We start from the raw sequence: 22493 nt of genomic DNA, 5'->3' as shown, positions 1-22493 counted from the left end.
TTGATTTTTTCTGGAAATGTTCCTAATTACTAAAATTCTTATTTCTTATTTTTCTTAATTACTACTAAAGCAAAATGTTTTTTGAATTAATCTAATCGGATGATACGTATCTCAAAAACGGCATGACCATTTTCACACCTTCATTTGCACACACACACACATGCTATTTTCATTCATTGGCATTTTCTAAGGTATGCCAAAATGTTCAGAAGCCTTTGAAACGTAAAGATATATAAAAAATTTCATTCTCGATTTTTTTGCGATAACTATAACTTGCCCTATGTTTTCTTGCTGAAACTTTTACTGTTCCCGAACGTCTTCTATCATTCTTGTGAACATGAATTATTCTAGTTATAAGGAACGCCAATTCGTTGGTGTTGGTTTTGGAACGCACAAGATAATAAATTTTAAAGTAACCTCTCAGAAAGCATCACACCCATGACCAGAATCCACGAGGGATTTTAGCGAACGGTCATCGATGATGATCAAACTCCAAATGAAGTTCGAGCACCTTTCTCACGCTCAGGGTGCGATGCTACGACTCATCTTCGAGGTCGCATCAACTCCACGTTTGAGTGAAGAGATTGTGAAGACATACTACAGAAATGATCCTGTGAAGTATGATCTTGCCCAAACGACGTTTCGACCGAGACAAGCAAAGTCCTTTCAGGTTTGTGGGGCGATTACAAGTTAACGTGACACAGGTATACGAAGCGGAGACATCTACCGTTTCATTTTCAACTCTTGTTGTTTATAGAAGAAGTGTTGAACGTATAGTTTGGCAAAATGCGTTCGACTCTTACGGTTAGAGGAATGAGTTCTATAATGAGTTTATGATAGAACTTCATAATATATTATATTCTAATACGTACTCCATATCATTTATACTTGTTAACTTCCCGAAGGAGAAGTTTATGTTTTCATAAAAAATCCGAATTGCTAATTTTAGTTTTTCTCGACGTTTCAAGCCATTCTGAATCGAATGAGACCAAATTTGGAAAAAGTATGTGTGTTGGTGTTTGTGTGTGTGGTGTGAACAGATTTTTTTGCCGTAAATCGACGTTTTCTCAAAAACGGCTGGATCGATTTCTAAAATTTGAAAGCCATTCGATGTGTCTTGATGAGGACTAGCGTTTCTAACTTTTGTACGACGATCGGCCGAGCCGTTTCTTTGTAAATCGCAGAGAAGGTTTTCGTCCACGTTTTAGGCTGCAATTCTGAATCGATTTTGAAAATTCAAAAACTGTTCGAAACTATTGGTGGGAATCGACCTGATTAGTTTTTTGGTGTAGATCGGCCGGGCCGTTTCTTGTAATAGAGCGTTAAAAAAATTTTTTCGACGATTTTCATATTTTTTTTTGCGGTAGATACCATAGTCTTATAGACAATACTAAAATATTACGGTCCTGTGGCAAGTAGTTTAATTTTAAAAATTCGTCAAAGTTTGCAAAAATTAGCGTCGTTTTCTTGACGTTTGTCAAAATTAGAACTTTCATCGACGTTTGTTCAAAAACGCTTGAACCGATTGCATAAATTTAAAAGCCAATCAATGTATTTTAATGTGGATTATCTTTTCTCAGATTTTTCCAGCGATTGGCCGAGCCGTTTCTTTGTAATTTAAAAAGAAGTGTTAAACTTTTCGTCCACATTTAAGCTCATACTACCGAATCGATTTTAAAAAAAATAAAAAACTGTTCGAAAGATATTATTTGGGAATGATACTGATTGGTTTTAGGTGAAAATCTACCAAGCAGTTTTCTTGTAATTAACTGTTGAAAAAAAATTGAAACCGATTTTATGGAACTTTTTTTTGGCGATGTATATCATGGTCTTATAGAACTTACTGAAATATTACGGCCTTACGGCAAGTAGTTTCATTTAAAAAAATCATCAAAATTTGAGAAAATGAGTAGTTTGTTGACGTTTGGTAAAATTAAAATTAGACGATTTGCTTGGTATAGCGATACAGTGCTTAGTCTTAATGAGCATACTAAAACATTAACGTCCTACCGAAACTGTTTCAAATATAAAATTGTTGATTTTTGAAAAATTGCTTTTATAAAAAATAATCAGAGTTAATGTGTTCGTCGTTCGTTTTTAATTATGGGTAATAAATCCACTCGGAATACTTGTAATCACTAATAAATTAATTTTTTTTATTGATTAAGTAGATTATTTACACATATCGGGAAGTTCATGTAACTTGCCTCAAGGCTAAATACCACCAAACCCTAGTTGGCAATTGATTTTGAAAGAGTATTAATTATACAACTAACCTAAAGTAGGGTAAGTTATTGTAATGGGCCGAAATCGGAATTGAAAATTTTTACATTTCTCGACGTTTTGAAGGTTTCTGAACGTTTTGGCATACCTCAGAAAAAATGGATGTGTGTGTGTGTGTGTGGTGTGTGCGTGTGGTGTATGTATGTATGTATGGATACAAATTTCCAGTCACGTTTTAGGACGCACGGATCAACCGATTTGAATGGTTCAAAAAACATTCGATTCCTATTGATAGGGAAAAGAGCTGATTGGTTTTTGGCAAAGGCAGGTCCAGCCGGTTCGGAGATACGGAGCAAAGAGTGCAGAAAATAGAAATCGAATTTTTGAGAGAACGGAGTATCCGATTTGAATGATCTTCAAAAACATTCAATTAGTAACGATTGGGAGAAGTGTTTATTAGTTTTTGGCAAAAGCAGGCCCAGCCATTTCGAAGATACGGAGCTAAATATGTAAAAAATGGCAGTTTTTGAGAGAACTAAGCGTCCGATTTAAATGATTCAAAGAACTTTCTGCTTGTCTTAACAAAATAATGATTTTGGAAAAAAAAAATTTTGTCCCTTTTTTTTTTTAGTTTTTGTATATCGAAAATATTTCAGATTTTATTTTATTATTTTATATTAGACAATGATACAATATTTATAATAATCTATTTGAAAACATTCAGTATTCAACGGGAAGTTCCAGCAATTTGCCTTAAGGCACGATGCCATAATTGCCTCAAGACAGAATTCCACTTACAGCTAGTTTAATTTTTATTTTGACATTTTTCATTTTATATTCAATGTATTGCATTTTTTGTTTTTTTTTTTGTTTTTTTTTTTGCTCATATCAATTTTGTAAATAAGACATTAAAGTCTTGATTAACAAAAATAAATTGTAACAAAAAAAAACGTTTTTTCTGTTATCCATGGCAAATAAGCGCTAACTTTGTGTATACGCCAGAAAATCCAGGTTCTGCGCATCTGTATCCATAAGATACCACTCCAATTAAATAGTAGTTCTTTGACCAAAATTTCCAAATATTACCTGTATAAAAGGAAGTACTATATATAAACTATTCTTTTGTTAAGAATACTTGATATGAAAGATTACATATTAAAATTTAAATGTTGAAATGAATAAATTATTGAAATGCATAACATCAAGTAAAAAAGATTTTACAGATTTTCAAATCATTTTATTGTTAGAACGTTTTGAAGTAAATTTTCACGTCATCATCATTGAATATCAAATTTTTACAACTGCCAAGAATAACTTTTAAAATAATTTTTCAAGAATACAAGATAGCCGATGCTTACATCAACAAGTTAATGATCAACATAATTCAACATTTGATTAGAAATCTTGTATCCTTTGCTTTACTTAATGACAAAAATTATGCTTTAATTGAAATAAAAAAATGTATTTTGTAATTGTTTTATATTATGTTAGAAATGAAATATTCTGAATAATACCTTTGGCCAAAAAGTGGTCCACCACCAGGGGCGTAACGTGCCTTGGCGGGCCCCATATCAAAAATGGTTTGGGGGCCCCCCTAAAGATTTTTCATAATTCAATTCAAAGGAAAAAATTAATAAATTCATTTAATAAAATTAAAAGAGCATTTATTTATCAAATTTTCAAATATACATCGAGTATTATTCTTAATATTTTACAACTAACTAAAATTAAATATTCACTCTCCTTGCCTTTTTATCAGCAAACTGATTTATTAAATCATTTATAGCTGATGATGTTTTTAGTTTTTCTAATGTTTCTGCCTCTATGGACAATAGAGACATGTCTGATAGAACTTCCTGTTTTATTGATGTTCTGAGGTAATTTTTGATTAATTTTAATTTTGAAAAACTCCTTTCAGCAGTTGCGGTTGTAACTGGAAGGGCCAAGAATAAAATGCAAGCTGTTATTACATCCGAAAAACTGGATGCAATACTATTAAATTTTATTAATAATTATTCAGCGAGTTCCTTAATGGAATGAATATTTTCAATTTCTGATTTTAAGCATGCTTTTAGAGCTATCAATTGATCGCAAAGATTACCTGATAGATCTTTGCAGTATTTTGTCGTCAGTTTTCCGGAAGCAATTATTATTTTTTCATTTGAAGAAGACATGAGTTTTTCCGGTTGCAATATTCTGAACATACTATTTACTTCACAAAGGTTTTGAAACCTTTGTTTTGTTTGAGAAATTAAATATCTAAACAGCAATAGTACACGTTTACTTTAAAATATGATTCGATCGATTCGATCGATTAGAATAACATAACCATGGTCTTAAAATCTTTGCCTGCTTTATTAGTATATGAATAATGATAAACGGAAAAGAACGGTTACTTTAGAGATCTTTGGGAAATGGCCCTTGTGGTTTGAATGGACCTAGTTTAAAAATTGTTTTACGTTCAAATTTCGTTAGATTATCACCAAAATTTCCTCTATCTGAAGAAAATATAATACTATCTTTAGACATCTCAGAATCATTGATCTGTTTTTCTTCTATTTTTGATACGAATGATGAACAAGTTTCCGAAGTATCTAAAAATATGATAATAATAAGTATCTAAAAATATGATAATATTAAGTATCTAAAAATATGATAAAAAAATAAGAACAAATGTTTTGACAAATTCTTGTGGTAAAGAATGTTTTCATAGATTTATATTGGCTCGTAATTTGACTTCCAAATATGTTAAGCAAATTGATTGCAATAATTTATTCGCAGAACATGTCAGTAAAATTCATAATAATGTCACTTGAATAATAAATAATACTTATTATTACGAATACTTTAATTTATTCATATAAGCCATCTAAGTCCCAACATTTTTCATAATCATGGCAAAAATACACATTTCATTGCATAAATAGATTGAACGCAAAACATACGAAACAGACACCAAAATAGATTTTTCTGTATGTACTTCGATATCATTTCCGAATAAAAAATGAATGTTCAGATAAAATTAAAACAATCAAAAATTCGTAACTCACTAACTAATTAAAAATTCGATAAATGTATTTAGCAGTACTTACCATTGAAAATTAAATCAATAGCAGAAATTGGTGTTTGAAAAAATAAAGAAATTTTTGGCAATTTTTTTTATGACTTCATCTTTTTCTGTTTAATTTTTCGTGTCATAGCTCCGCTGGCGTTATCTCTTTTCTTTTCACTCATTGTTTTCTTTAAATCACCACTAACACTTTCCACAAATCACCACTAAACCAAACACTAGTGGTTTGTATTGTAATACAAAATACACCAAATGTTGTACTTCTTGTCCATTTTGGGTCAGTTGTAAAAAATATTACTTATTAAAAGAAATCCCTGCTGTTCGTTCGTCGCTTGTCAACATATTATTGTATTTTGGGTACGCATAATGCTACCCATACAGGCAACCAGGCAACCGAGCAATTTATGACCAAATTCCAAATTAAAATCGGACGGACGCTCCGTTTTTGTAAAAACTGAATAACCGTTTTTGGCACTTTTCGTCCCGTATCTTCAGAACGGCTAGACCTGCCTTCGTCAAAACTAATCAGCACGTCTTCCTATCAACGAATAGAATGTTTTTTGAATTATTCAAATCGGTTGATCGGTGTTCCCAAAATCGTCGACAAAAATTTGTATCCGCACACACACACACACAATACATCCATTTTTTGTAAGGAATGCCAAAATGTTCAGGAACTTTGAAACGTATAGATATATGAAAATTTTCATTTGCAATTTTTTTTCGTCCTACGGGAAGTTAATGACTGTTCATTTTTGTATCTTGCTGAAACTTTTACTGTTCCCGAACGTCTTCTATCATTCTTGTGAACATGAATTATTCTAGTTATAAGGAACGCCAATTCGTTGGTGTTGTTTTTCGAACGCACAAGATAATAAATTTTAAAGAGACCTCTCAGAAAGCATCACACCCATGACCAGAATCCACCAGGGATTTTGGCGAACGGTCATCGATGATGGTCAAACTCCAATGAAGTTCGATCACCTTTCTCACGCTCAGGGTGCGATGCTAAAACTCATCGTCGAGGTCGCATCAACTCCACGTTTGAGTGAAGAGATTGTGAAGATCTACTACAGAAATGATCCTGTGAAGTATGATCTTGCCCAAACGACGTTTTCGACCGAAACAAGCAAAATCCTTTCAGGTTTGTGCGGCGATTACAGGTTAATGACCCAGGTAAACGATGCGGTGACATCTAACATCTAACATTCCATTTTCAAGTTCTGCTTAAAGAAACAGCGTTGGGCGTAAATGAGTACATGATACACAACTTCATATATGTATATTATTTTTTCTAATTTAGTAGTGATCATATTTTCCAGAAACTAAACATGACATAACACATAAAATACGATTTTTAACTTCCCGAAGAAGAAGTTAGTTTTCGCGAAAAAATCCGATTTACTGATTTTATGTTATCTCGACATTTCAAGTCATTCTAAATCAAATGAGACAATATTTAGAAAATTATATCTGTGTCGATTTTTATTCGATTTTTTTTGCGATGACTCTAACTTACCCAATGGGAAGTTAAAAATAAAAATAACTAGTTGGTATTGGTATTTTGCCTTGAGGCAAGTTACATGAATTTCCCGATATGTTTAAATAATCGACTTAATCAACAAAAAATAAAATAATTTATGAGTGATTAAAAGTATTCCGAGTGGATTTATTACTCATTCTTCTATCAATATATGTTACAAAGTCCAGTATAATATTTTATGCATTACTACCTAATAGGTATTTTTGCAATTTATGGATGGTATTTAAGGAAATTTTAATAATCTAGTTACATATCAATATCAATATTGTTGACAATAAGTGAAAAAAGGAAAACAAAAAAAAAACACTATTCGTTCAATTATAACTTACAACTAAAATAATACTAAAGCTTAATACTAACTAAAATATATTATTATGAATAAGTGTAACTATATCTTTTCCAAATACTACTGCTCTATCAGGTGGTTTGGCAAGGCGTATTTGCCATACCATATCATGTCTGGTGTGATTCTTCCTAGGCTTTTTATGATTGGATTTGGACTATGTTTGCAATTTTCGAAGAATTTCGCCGTCATGTTGAGTATGGTCTCTTTAAAAGGTTGCAGATTGGACTTTTCATGAAGATACTTATTAGATTTGTAGTGTTTCGTAATTGGATCTCTCTGCTCATTTAGTATTAATCGTAATACTTTATTTTGTAATATTTGCAGTTTATGAATATTACTTTTACATGTAGTGACCCAAATTTGTGCCGCATAGGTGATTATCGGTCTTATTAATGTGAGATATATTGTCCTCTTATTTTTTGAGTTCAGAACACTGTTTCGATGTAGTAGTGATTTTAGTGCGTTCATTGCCCCGTATGCACTACTTAGTTTATTTTTAATGTGTTTTGTGAAGGTTAATTTTTGGTCCAGTGTGACACCCAAGTATTTGACACTGTTTTTCCATTCGATTGGTATATTTGTTACTTGTAAATTGTTATATGGAATACTTCTTTTATTACATTTAGAGAGAATTATTGCCTCGGATTTTTGGGCATTAATTTTAAGGCGCCACAATTTCGTGTAGTTTATGATCTCGTTTATATGTTGTTGAATTCTCTCTATTATTAAAGTAACTGATCTTGATGAGCTTAGGATTGCCGTGTCGTCTGCAAATATCAGCATGTCCGTTTTGGGGGAAACTGGAATATCATAAATATATAAGTTGAACAGTGTAGGTCCAAGTATAGATCCTTGAGGTACCCCTGCAGTAACCATTTTTGGATTTGAAAGTACATTACCAATTTTCACTTGAAAATTTCGATCACTGAGATATGATATGATAAATTTAATTATGTACTTTGGGAATTTTAAAATAATTAGTTTATAGATTAATCCTGTGCTCCAAATTGTGTCAAAAGCTTTCTCAATGTCAAGTAACACTAGTCCTGTATGATTACGTTTGTTAAAGTTAGTAATGGCTTTTTCTACCAGCACAGATAGTGGATGCATTGTAGAATGTCCTTTTTTAAACCCAAATTGAAAGTTTGGTATAATATTTAATTTTTCTATATGTTTGTTGACCCTGGTTTGTACGACCTTTTCTGCCACTTTACTCATTGTGTTGAGTAGTGCAATTGGACGATAGTTTGCTGGTATATTGTTTATTTTACCGGGTTTGTGTAATGGCATCATGATTGAACTCTTCCATTGAGCTGGAAAATAGCCCAAAATCAGTATTTGATTTATTACTCTTGTTAGAAGTATCAACGCTTTATGCGGCAAGTTTTTAATTATGATGTTTTGCAACCCATCGGGACCTGGAGCTTTATTGTTTTTGAGAGTTTTTAATGTGTCTATTATTTCCTTGACAGTAACAATTTTAGTCTTTGATCTACAGTGAGCAGTTTTAGAGATGAATGATTGTACTACATTTTCTACTTTCTGGGAAAATAAGGTGTTTTGACTGTCGGAATTTAATCGATAATTATTTTCAAATTGTTTAGCTAGTGCTTCGGCTTTCTGAATTTCTGTCAAGGCCATCCCCGTATCGCAAACTAGGGCAGGTATTTGTGGAAGTCGCTTTGTGATGCGCTTTATAGTTGGCCAAATATTATTCGGATATGTGTTAATTTTGTTCAATCTATCAGCCCAGCATTTGTTACGATATTCCCATATTTCTTCCTTGATTATTTTTGTTAGTTTATTTACATGGGATTTCAGGTGTTGATTACCGGAAACTTGCCAAAGTTTTTTGACTTGATTTTTGAATTTTATTTTATTTATTATATCTTGTGGTAAGCTGTCAGCAGTATATTGTTGTGGATTTCTAGAAGGAATAGTTAATTCAATAGCGTAATTTATTGTGCTTGTTAAGTGTTCAATTGCTCTATCTAGATCTTCTTTTTCAATTATTTGCATTCTATGATCGATATTTAAGTTTATTAATTTTTTAAATAGTATCCAATTGGCTTCTGCGTAGTTCAAGTACTTTATATTGTCAGACTCATAGATGGTTAATTTTCTATTTATCTGTATGAATACTGGATTATGATCCGAGTTTAAATATGGCAGAGATATCGGTTGAGTTGTTATATGTACATTTTTTGTTAAAGCCAGGTCAATAGTACTATTGTTATGATGCACACATTGCGAAAATCTAGTTGGAGTATCTGGGTAATGCAGCTGAACATTGTTTACTGTATTATTAATGTATTTGTATAGTTTTTTACCACTGCTATTATTTCCTCTGCATTTCCACATTGCATGTTGAGCGTTGAAGTCACCAGCTATAAGCACTTTATTGCTAACATTAATGAGTGATTTGATGTCACGTAGTAATAATTTGTTGCACGGAACATAAATAGATATTATTGTCAGTTTAGAATTTTCAGTAAATATATTTATGGCAGTCGCTTCAGTGTACTTCAGTTCTGGTAAGTTGAGTTGCTCATGCTTAATGCAACGCCTGACAAGAATGGCTGTACCTCCCCATGAAGAGTTTTCTCTATCTGTTCTATACACTTTGTAATTTTTAATATAAAAAGTATCTTTCTTTTGTAAATGTGTCTCATTTAAAAGGACTATATCAATGTTCTTAGTTTCAAGTAATTCAATAAGTTCAGCTCGATTTTTCTTGATGCCATTTGCATTAAAATAAATTACATTAATGTTATAGGTTTGGTTCAAGGCCATAATTTTAATGAGTTAAGTATTAAATGATATTTTTCACTATAGGTCTTTGCTGTCTTGAGAGCTGTAGATAATGTGTATAATTCTTTAAATATTGTTGCCACTTCTGGATCTTCAAATGCTGATTTTATATGTTTCGCTGCATTTAAAATCCCTTCTGTCGTGCTAAAATCCGGTTCTGCCAAAGAGTTTACAGCTGGATTTTGGGGTCTGGATTTGCATTGTTCTTTTGCCTCTGAGATGACAGCAGAATATGTCCTCGACGCATAAGGTGGATTTGCAAATTTATTCTTCTTTTGCTCCTTGTACTTGAGCAAGTATTCACAACGCGAAAAGTTCGCAGGGTGTTTTTCTCTACAGTTGATGCACTCTGCTGGTTCATTGCTAGATTTTTTACACTGTCCTGGTAAGTGGTCTTCAGTACATTTTACGCATCTGTATTTCAAGTTACAGTTGTAAGAGGTGTGACCTACTGTTTGGCACTTTCTGCATTGTTTAACATCCGGTGGTTTATACTTCTCCCATTTAAAAAGATGGCCGTTGATGTTGTTCACCTTTTTTAGATTATTCATATCCTGACTGTTATCCAGTATTATTATGTAGATAGGTAGTTTGATTGTGTGTCCATCCGAATGTTTTTTCTTGAGTTGAATAACTTTTTTAACTAGTATGTTGTTTTCGATGAGATAGTCATGAACTTCCGCATCTGTAATGTGTGGGTTCAGTCCAGTAATAGTAATTTTTTTAGAGAAATTGTTACTGGTGAAGTAAGGAGTATAAAATTGAAGTTTTAATTCTTTAAGTTTGTTTTTAATAATTTCATGATCTTTTATATTGGTAGTATAAAGTTTATGTCTGTATGGATTAATGTATTCAAGAGTAAATGATATTTTAGTAGCGTTTTTTACGTACTTAATAGTTTTAAGATCAATTGTGCTTCTGATAATGATAGGTGGAATTTTTGTAGAAACATTTTTGATGGGAGCCTCTTCATTACTGTTATTATTGTTTGAATTTCTCCTTCGTTTTTTGTTTGTCACTGTTTGAAAATCGTCCATGTCCATGTCATCTCTGTCTGTTAAGGATTCGAAACTATTTGCACAAGAAATAGTACTTGTGGTTTCTTCCATTGTGTTTTGGGTAGAGTCTACATTATTTAAATTTATTTCTAAAGATTTCCTGGGAATATCCCTAGGTAAATCTTTGTTACCTTCTGTTCTTCCTGCAGCTGAATCCAGTATCGTAATTTGACCTTGGTATAAGTTTCTCAATTGCTGCTTTAACACTAAAAACTTTTTATCACCACAATCTTCGGTTTTCCAAAGATCCTTCTTCTTCTTTTTGCCTTTCCACTTCGACATCAGCCACAATCCGGGAACATTTCGAGCACTTCAAATATCTTCTGCGCCAATCTCGCCAAGTTCGCCAAGTTCCAGAGTCCTCTTGACCAAGTCAGTCAGTCCCATTTATTACACATATTTGAAAACGAACGAACACGTGAACTTGGAGTATTTTCTAAAAGCAAATTTTCACAAATCAATAATTTTCATATTTAAACTAGTTTCCGTAGGACTTTAATGGTTAAGTGTCTTAAGACGCGAAGCTTAAAAATTACTTCGACGTCTAACTGGGTGTTGTCGATTTGCTTCTCCTAACCACTACAGTTTTAAATATTTGTTCTATAATTGAACTACTGGTGTGACCAAGGCGACGTTTGATATTAATATAAGTTTATTATAAGAAAATATGGTGAATATAATGGTATCAGATAGTTGGTGTTTCTATACTGAGCTCTGAACTTATACTAAATAAAATTATTAAAAATTAAGATTAACAATATTATCCCCGCTCGTAAGAGGCGGGTTACATTAATTTGTACATCTACGGGGGATGATTTCTTGGACTTCATATATCTGAGAATGATGATTCTTTGAAATAATCCCAAGGCATTTTGCAGACCCATAAATAAAATTATCGACTGGGATATAGACAGTCCAGACAAATAAATTAATTCAAAATTAAAAATATCTTATGTCACTAACGCATTTAGTACTTGAAATGTGAACGACATGCATAGTCCGACGACACTCTAGTCTAGCGTAACAGACGACCCTTACAAAAAATAGTTTTTGTTACACTATTGGGAAAATCGTTAACGATCATAATACGAGAACAAATTCTTCATTCATTCAGTATGTTCATTAGAACCAAATACTTTATCGTTATACCAAGTAAATCGTCTAATTTTAATTTTAGCAAACGTCAAAAGAACTACTCATTTTTTCAAATTTTGATGAATTTTTAAAATTAAACTACTTGTCCTATGGCAGTAATATTTCAATAAGATCTATAAGGCCATGATATATATATATATATATATATATATATATATATATATATATATTAGAGATGGGTAACTCACTCCGGAGTTATCACTCCGATACAACTCCTCCCTCGGAGTGAATCCGAGTGGAGTTGTCTCGTCGGATTTGTCATATCCGACATTCCTAAACTGGTACTAAATCTGTTACTGCTTTGGGAAGAAGCTGTCGCTTTCTCGTCTCACAGGCAGTTTTATGACCTCTTAGGTATACGGTTTTTTCCAGAAAATACAAAAATATTACTTCAAAGACACAGAACAATGAAATTGTGTTCAAGTGTGACTAGCTCCAACTCCTGGGCAGTAGGTTGTCAAATATCTCCCTTCCGCTTTTTTGCCCTTGGTTTATAATACAAAAAGGCGGAAGGGAGATATTTGACAACCTTATAATTTATTGAATAGTAAGGGGTCATATTTCTAACTACAACAATCTTTGGCAGTGAATGACGGCAATCAGGAATATACATACCGAAAAATACACGAAACAAAAAACATATAATCTGGTTTTTCCATAGCCTGAAATAACAATACTTTATAGTGCAAAATATATCAGTGGTCAATAGTATTTTAGCAGCAAAAAATATAGTATTAAATTTTTACTTTTACACAATTATATAATTGTGTAAAAGTAATAATATGCTAATCGAACTACCCGATATAATATTAATTCTCGAATGGAAATAGCAGAAGAAAAATTTAGAAAGCAGAAGTATTATTATTTGGTGAAAATATTTTATGATAAATGCTTTGCTTTTTTACAAAGTTTACTGCATTATTTTTATATAAAATTAATCCAAAAAATCAATTATTTTCTGATAAAAAAAAAAATAATTAAATTAAATTTGATTCTCAAGTTTTGCGTTTTTACTTTGGACAGCACTGTTAAAATTACGAGGTATTGAGTCGATCATGTGGTCGACCGAAAAATTTTACAACTCGTCATTTATTTGTGAATATTTTAGTAAAATTATTTTATTGATAATTTTTAGTTTTATTTTATTCCTAAATTTTCATTTCAAAAAGAGCATTTATTTATCAAATTTTCAAATATACATCGAATATTATTCTTAATATTTTACAACTAACTAAAATTAAATATTCACTCTCCTTGCCTTTTTATCAGCAAACTGATTTATTAAATCATTTATAGCTGATGATGTTTTTAGTTTTTCTGATGTTTCTGCCTCTATGGACAATAGAGACATGTCTGATAGAAGTTCCTGTTTTATTGATGTTCTGAGGTAATTTTTGATTAATTTTAAATTTGAAAAACTCTTTTCAGCAGTTGCGGTTGTAACTGGAAGGGTCAAGAATAAAATGCAAGCTGTTATTACATCCGGAAAACTGGATGCAATACTATTAAATTTTATTAATAATTATTCAGCGAGTTCCTTAATGGAATGAATATTTTCGATTCTGATTTTAAGCATGCTTTTAGAGCTATCAATTGATCGCAAAAATTACCTAATAGATCTTTGCAGTATTTTGTCGTCAGTTTTCCGGAAGCAATTATTATTTCTTCATTTGAAGAAGACATGAGTTATTTTAAAGTAACCTCTCAGAAAGCATCACATCCATGACCAGAATCCACGAGGGATTTTGGCGAACGGTCATCGATGATGATCAAACTTCAAATGAAGTTCGATCACCTTTCTCACGCTCAGGCTGCGATGCTACGACTCGTCGTCGAGGTCGCATCAACTCCACGTTTGAGTGAAGAGATTGTGAAGACATACTACAGAAATGATCCTGTGAAGTATGATCTTGCCCAAACGACGTTTCGACCGAAACAAGCAAAATCCTTTCAGGTTTGTGCGACGATTACAGGTTAACGTGACGCAGGTATACGATGCGGTGACATCTAACTTCTAACATTCCATTTTCAAGTTTTGCTTAAAGAAGCAGCGTTGGGCGTAAATGAGTACATGATACACAACTTCATAATATCTATATTATTTTTTCTAATTTAGTATTTGTCATATTTTCCTGAACCTAAATATGACATATCACATAAAATACGATTTTTAACTTCTCGAAGAAGAAGTTTGTTTTCGCAAAAAAATCTGATTTGCTGATGTTATGTTATCTCGACATTTCAAGTCATTCTAAATCAAATGAGACAATATTTAGAAAAATTATATCTGTGTTATATCTTTATAATATATTTTCAATAATCATATCTTTAACTTCCCGAAGGAGAAATTTATGTTTTCAACAAAAAATCTGATTCTCTCCGATTTTATGTTTTTCGAAGTTTCAAGACATTCTGAATTGAATGAGACTAAATTTGGAAAAAGTATGTAGTCAAAATTATGAAACAATTCCTTGAAAATACACTAGATCAGTGGTTCCTAACCTTGGGGTAATTACCCCCATTTACCTTAGGGGTAAAACGGAGATTCTAGAGGAGTAGCACAAAATAGTATTAAACATAAATAAACAAATTAATAGTACGGAAAACAAAATAAAGGAAAGTCCTATGTTTGCGCTGCAAGCGAACGAGTCCACATATGTTGTTTCGTGTTCACAATTATTGATGTTTTACACATTTCTTAAATTATTTTGAAAAAAAAAACTAATTTAAAACTAATTAATTTGTGTATTAATATATGTATTACTTCTGCATAGTTACTAATTATTGAATTTAGAGTATAGACAGCACTAGGTATATAGAAAGACCTTAAGATTTTTGTTCCAGAGTAAATTTTGCTTTCATTTTTCATATTTGTTTAATTTCCATAACCCTACCACGCATGTCTTCAACATTCAAAGTTTATCACACGCGAAACATTTGCAACAAAAACAAAAGATACAATTCAATTTTTCGGAATAAACATGTCATTTTCTAAGCACTGACTCCCCAGTTTTTATTTTATCGAATATAATTTGTTTAAACTAAATCAGCTTGCAATTTTTTGTCAATAATGCCCAATAATTAATTTCATCTTTCGCAAGTTTGCGCTTATTGGATTGAACACTAGAAAATTCCTTTTCAATTTCAAAGTAACTTCAAACAAAGAATAAATTGAATTGAATTGAAGAATTGTTTCTACTGATATCACATCGCAAAATAAAGACGCCTTTTGTGTCTCCGTATCCCTAGTTAAGCCTGATTGTTTATTCTAATTTGTTAAGTATTCTAGATTTTATATAAATAATAAGAAATACTATATTCTAAATTTATTTTCCAAAACTCGTTTTCGCGCCCCCTAAGGTGTGCGTACAGACGTACGTTAGTTAACAAGAGGCAAAGTTGTAAGTAGAGTTTACAAATTACGAGAAGAAATTGGATTGTTTTCTGAAAATCAGAAAACACAAAACGAAAAAGAATATTTTGCAAAAATTAAAGACCAAACATTTGTTCTATAAATGGAGTTGGATAATAAACATATTTTTCTCCAAAATTTGTGTGGTTTTAATTATTTTAAATTAGCTAGGGGTAAACTCAATTCCCATTGTTCACAGGGGTAGTGACATTGAAAAGGTTAGGAACCACTGCACTATATCATTTTAATGTTATTTGTTTCGCTGCCGACAAGAAAGAGAAGTTATTTTGCATAGTTTTTCATGAGCATAATAAAGGCGAATATATATGAGATGGTGGGAGATAACATCATTACCAACGACACTAATAACAATGGCGCGACATTTGAATTACAAAGTACATATTACATAACATTAAAAATGACATCATATCTTTATATATAAAATGTGATAAAACAATTTTGCCCTGTATGTGTGTTTGTGACAGACCCTTTACATTAAATCGACGTTTTCTCAAAAATGGCTAGATCGATTTCAAAAATTTAAAAGTCATTAGTTAGTTTATTTCTATTATATTACAATATATTATAATATAATATACAATAACCATGATTTATGAGTTTACTACTAAAAGTATTTTACCCTTATTTAATACTACAATCTACACTTTAAATTATACATTTTGTTTAAAAATAAATAACGGTTGTGATCAAAAAAAAAGAAAGTTCAAACATGCTTAAAAAATCACAATCTTTAAATAAATATTTAATTTAGATACTTTAAATTATTAGATACTCTTATTTGTGTCGTCCAGAATGTAGTTTGGCATTGAATATTTGCCGTACCATATGATGTCACGCGTGTACTGTCCGAGGGTTTTAATATTATTATTGGTATGGTCTTTGCATTTTTCGTAGAAGTTTTCCGTCATTTTCTTAATGTGGTTAATCACAGTCGGTATGTGTGCTTGTTCATGTAAGAGCCTTGTTGAGTAGTAGTGTCCGGTAGTTGGGTCACAGGTAGTTGGGTATCAGGATCAGTATTAGTCTCAGTGATTTGTTTTGTAAAATTTGTAGTTTTTTAACCGTCCGTCGGGCGCAGCCGATCTGACAGATACAGGACCAACATTTTAGCATGTTTCTCCATAATTTGATGTCATCGAGATCTCCATATCTCAGTAGCCTCGTTATTTTATGTCTACTATTTATTCGTCCATATAAGATTATCTTTGAACTTCGCATATTTTGCTAGTAGCAATTTTGTTAAAAAAAACGCACTGAGCCAAATTCTATTTGACGTACAAAATGACAAAAAACACTAAGTTTTTACTGTCCTAATTGTTTATATAGTCTTGTATAAACATTCCAACAGAATCTGACAATTGTTTTTATATAATTAATTAAATTATTCATTTCAGAAAAAGTAAGGTTTGTGCGTCTAGCATTTTGAGCGCATGTACGGATTTTTATATTTTGCTATATTATAAAAATAATATTCATCTAATATATATTTTGTTTTTGTTTACACATAATATACATATTCAGCATTGTAAAAGCGCAAATTAAATAAAAATATATGAAACTATGAGCCTCCTGTCAATATATTTATAATCTGTATCTGTCAGATACACTGCGCCCGATTCTGTACATACTTGGACTGCGCCCGACGGAGGGTTAATATTTGTCCTCGATGTCATGTTCCATATTGGGACAGCATACATCAGACATGGCCTGATCAACGTTAGATATATTCTTCTTTTATTACGTGTATTTAATACACTCTTTGTGTTCAATAGTGGTCTTAATAGATTTAGAAGCCCATATATATAAGTAACTTGTGTTATGCACAGTGAAAAAAAAAAACAAAAAAAAAATCAGATAAATGCACTTCAAACTAGTTGGTTTGGTATTCAGCCTTGAGGCAAGTTACATGAACTTCCCGATGTGTTTAAATAAACGACTTAATCAATAAAAAATAAATCAATTTATGAGTCATTAAAAGTATTCCGAGTGGATTTATTATACATAATTGAAAATGAACGATTTTCTAAAATCGATTCGGTAGTTTGAGCTTAAACGTGGACGAAAAGTTTAACACTTTTTTCGAAATTACAGAGAAACGCCTTGGCAGATCGTCGCACAAAACTGACAAACGATAGTCCTCATCGAGATACATCAAATGGCTTTTAAATTTCTGACATCGGTTCAGGCGTTTTTGAGAAAACGTCGATGAAAGGTCTAATTTTGATAAATGCCAAAAAAACGATACCAATTTTTGCAAACTTTGTAATATTTTAGTATGATCTAGAAATATTTTAATATGATCTAGAAGACTATGGTATCTACCGTCAAAAAATAATAATAAAAATCGCCAAAAATTTTTTTTAACACTTCATTACAAGAAAACGCACCGGCCGATCTCTACCAAAAACTAATCAGCACGATTCCAACCATATCTTTCAAACGGTTTTTGTATTTTTAAAATCGATTCAGAATTGCGGGCTAAAACGTAGACGAAAATTTTTCACTTTTTTGCGATTTATAAAGAAACGGCTTGGCCGATCGTCGCACAAAACTGACAAACAATAGTTCTCATCGAGATACATCGAATGGCTTTTAAATTTTTGAAATCGTTCCAGCCGTTTTTGAGAAAACGTCGATTTACGGCAAAAAATCTGTTCATGCACACGCACACACACACACGCATACTTTTTGTAAATTTGGTCTCATTCGATTCAGAATGGCTTGCAACGTCGAGAAAACATAAAATGAGCGAATAGGATTTTTTATGAAAACATAAACTTCTCCATCGTGAAGTAAAAAGGATTAAATAAATGAATAAACTAGTGGTGTATGGCATCGTGCATTAGGCAAATTTCTGGAACTTCCCGTACCGTAACGAAATGATCGAGGAATATTAAATGTTTTCAAATAGATTAATATAAATACTGTAACGTTTTCTAATATTTATAAGAACTATATAAACTGAATTGCAGAGTTATAGTTATTTATTTAAAGTATATAAGTGAGCTTCGGAACTTTAATAAGAATTATTTTCAATATACAAAAACATTTTGTTGAAAAAAAATGACATAATTATTGCATGACATAATGACATAATCGATCATTCAAATCGAATGCTTGTTTTCTCAACAACTCGATTTCTAGTTTTTGCACTCTTTATTCCGTATCTCCAAAACGGCTAGATCTACCTCTGCCAAAAAATAATCAGCACTTCTCCCCATCAATAGAAATCGAATGTTTTTGAACCATTCAAATCGGTTGATCCGTGCGCCTGAAAACGTAAACAAAAAATTGTATACATACACAAAAACACTCATTTTTTCTGAGGTACACCAAAATGTTCAGAAACCTTCAAAACGTGAAGAAATGTAAAAAATTTAATTTCAATTTTGAACGATTACAATAGCTTACGCTACTGGAAGTTAATAAATAAAATTTAATCAAGCAGAGTAAAAGCGGATAAAAAAATTTTATCTCATATTTCTAATAACAATTATTTAACTAATTAACAATATTTCTTACAAAATTATATAAATTGAATTGCAAAGTTCGAATTATTTATTTGAAATATATAAGAGAGCTTTAGGATTTTAGCTAGAATTAAAATTAAAATCCAAAGCATTTTTGATGTTAAAAAAAAAATTTTGAAAACAAAAAAATATACATACTGCCATCAACACAAACAATTTTTTTTTTGAAACATTCGAATCGGATGCTTCAAACTCTCTCGACTCTCAAAAACTGACATGCTTTGCTCTTTCAGTTCCGTATCTAATCTATCTAATCGAATGTTTTTTTAACCATATATCGGATAATCCGTACGCCCAAAGTCATCGACGGAAAATTGTCTCCACACACACACACACACACATCCATTGTTTCTTAAGTATGTCAAAACGTTCAGAAATTTCTTAAACATGAAGATATGCAAAAATTTTCATTTTTGGGCCTTTACTATAAATTACCCTACGGGATGTTAATTACAATAATAATTTCGAAAACAAATAAAAATCCTTCGTTTTTCCCAAAAACTGATCATTATCTCCGAAACAAATGTTGAATTGGTTGATCCGAAAACTCTTGAATGAAAATCGTATCCACACAAAACACACACTCGCATACACATCCATAAGAAATGATCAAAAACTTTAAAATGTAAAAATATGCAAAAAAGTTTCTGAAATTTTATTTACAATTTTTAAGCAATTACTCATAAGTTATTTCCACTGAAATGTTATAAAGTATATAATGTTTATTAAAGAGACCTCTCAGAAAGCATCACACCCATGACCATAATCCACGAGGGATTTTGGCGAACGGTCATCGATGATGATCAAACTCCAAATGAAGTTCGATCACCTTTCTCACGCTCAGGGTGCGACGCTACGACTCATCTTCGAGGTCGCATCAACTCCACGTTTGAGTGAAGAGATTGTGAAGACATACTACAGAAATGATCCTGTGAAGTATGATCTTGCCCAAACGACGTTTCGACCGAAACAAGCAAAATCCTTTCAGGTTTGTGCGACGATTACAGGTTAACGTGACGCAGGTATACGATGCGGTGACATCTAACTTCTAACACACTATTTTCAAGTTTTGCTTATAGAAGCAGCGTTTTTTTTTTTTTTTTTTTTTTTTATAATTATACTTTATTTCTTAAATATCTACATTATAATTTACAAAATTTTGTACATAAATGAATTATTCTTATTTTTATTTCTTATTATGTAGTCTTTCCGCTTCTCTCTTAAATTCCTTTCGATTAATGTTAATTCTTCATTCCATTGTATATTTATTTAGAACACCAGATAATAGCCATATTATTATATTGTTTTCTTCTTCTGGTCTTTTCATAATGTCGAATTTTATTAATTTATAATCTTTCTCATTTAGATTAATTTTTAATAATTTCAGTCTATGCTTCATCCAATTCCATATTTTTATTTTCACCGCACTCTGTTAAGAAATGTATTGCATTTTCTTCTTTATTACATTTTGTACAGTTAGCAGTATCAGCCATTTTCATTTTAAACAGCTTCATTTTCATGGCTATGCATTCATTGACTATCATATAGTTTGTGGTTCTCCATTCAGAAGGAATATTTTGTTTCTTAAATTCTTCCAATATTATTCCAGTTCAAATTCGGGTTTTTCTCCATTATTCTTGGAGTATAATCATTAGTTAGTTTAATATATATTTCTTTTGTTGTAGTATTTTCTAGATTCCATTGATATTTTTCATTTATGATTACCCATTCTTTTTTAATAGATTTCGGAAAATGTTTATTATTGATCCAAAGTTCTAAAAATCCTGTGTTGATTTCCTTTGTTATGATCTGTTTTATCATATTTTTAAAGAGTAATGCTTTACATTTTTCAGCAGTTGATATTAAATTTAGACCTCCTTGGTTTTCTTTCAATTTTAATTGATTTCTATTAATTCTTATTCTATAACCATTCCAGATATAGTAACCTATTATAGTTTCAATTTTTTGTGAAAATACTTTATGCATTGGTAATACTTGCGCTAAATACCATAATTTTGCTAAGGCAAATTGATTTATGTGCCAGATTTTTGAATTACATTTAGTCGTCTTGATAAATCTGTATTTAATGTCACTCTTATATTATTTATTAATTTATTCCAGTTCTCATTAATCATTTCCTCTAAATTTTTTGATATAATCATTCCCAAATATTAATTTTTGGGGTTTCTGGTATGTTGCTTTCTGAATCTCTTACCCATCTCATACCTAGCGATAGAAATGTGGATTTTTGTTCATTTATTCTGCTCCTGAACTTTTACAATAAGATTTAATGATTTCTAAGGATTTTATTTCTTCACTATTTGATTTAACTATTAAAGTAACATCATCAGCATATGCAAGTATCTTAACATTTTTAGTTATTATATTTTGACCTTCTAATTTGTTTTCCAATTCTTCAAGTAAAGGATCTAAACCAATAACAAATAGAATCATTGACAAAGGACATCCCTGTCTGACGGATCTTTCAATTTTTATATATTCAGATAGATTCCCATTTATTTGTAATCGTGAGGTTGCGTTTTTATTAAGATTCATTATTACTTTGTTATTTTGTCAGGAATTGATATTTTTCTTAATACATGCAGCAAATAATCATGTGACATCATGTCAAAGGCTTTCTTAAAATCTATGTTTATCAAAGATGCTTTTTCATTATGTTTTATATTATAGTATGCCACCAAGTTTCTAACAGTTATTAAATTATCAACAATATTTCTTTTATCCATACAGCATGATTGCCCTGGTTAATAATATTTTGAACAGCCATTTTTATTCTATTTGAAATAATTTTTGAAAATAATTTCATATCACAGTTTAAAAGCGTAATTGGTCTATAATCGTCCGTATATTTTGGATCCTTTTTTTCGAAATTAATATTATTATTCCTTCATTAAGTTTTTTATTTATCTTTTCCGGTTCGTTTAAAAATTTGTTAAATATTTTAACTAAAAAGGGTGTTAAAATGTCTTCATATTTTTGATAAAATTCATACGGAATGCCATCTATTCCAGGTGTCCTATTTTTACTGCTTGTCTTAATCGCTTCCCTCACTTCTTCTCTCCGTAATTTCTTTTCTTAGTTGTTCATTAGAAAGAATGCTTATGTTTTTATTATATTTTTAGTATGAGATCCATTTCCTTATAATTTATCGGTTTTTCTTTGTAGAAATTTTTGTATGATCTTTCCATTTCTACAATTATTTCTTTAGAATTATTTAAACAAATATTTTCGTTATTAAATAACGATTTAATGAATTTGTTTTCTCCATTGATTTTTCCTTGCAATTTGATATGTAGTAATGCG

General features: G+C 31.1%; 4 non-coding genes across 4 annotated transcripts; all 4 read right to left on the bottom strand.

The window, feature by feature from the left end:
* Positions 1-415: 415 nt before the first annotated feature.
* Positions 416-628, bottom strand: LOC113372023. The gene has a single exon (XR_003366690.1). It is a non-coding gene; the product is annotated as a small nucleolar RNA U3 (small nucleolar RNA).
* Positions 629-6182: 5554 nt separating this feature from the next.
* LOC113372025 lies at positions 6183-6394 on the bottom strand. The gene has a single exon (XR_003366691.1). It is a non-coding gene; the product is annotated as a small nucleolar RNA U3 (small nucleolar RNA).
* Positions 6395-13905: 7511 nt separating this feature from the next.
* On the bottom strand, positions 13906-14118 carry LOC113372026. The gene has a single exon (XR_003366692.1). It is a non-coding gene; the product is annotated as a small nucleolar RNA U3 (small nucleolar RNA).
* Positions 14119-19902: 5784 nt separating this feature from the next.
* Positions 19903-20115, bottom strand: LOC113372022. Its single transcript, XR_003366689.1, has one exon. It is a non-coding gene; the product is annotated as a small nucleolar RNA U3 (small nucleolar RNA).
* Positions 20116-22493: the final 2378 nt, after the last annotated feature.

The sequence above is a fragment of the Ctenocephalides felis genome, unplaced genomic scaffold, assembly GCF_003426905.1.
Source record: "Ctenocephalides felis isolate EL2017-DRISC unplaced genomic scaffold, ASM342690v1 CF-g0.4_SCAFFOLD_01522, whole genome shotgun sequence".
In the NCBI taxonomy this organism is placed as follows: Eukaryota; Metazoa; Arthropoda; class Insecta; order Siphonaptera; family Pulicidae; genus Ctenocephalides; species Ctenocephalides felis.
Note: the sequence above shows the minus strand (reverse complement) of the source record. Positions and strands in the feature narration are given on the sequence as shown.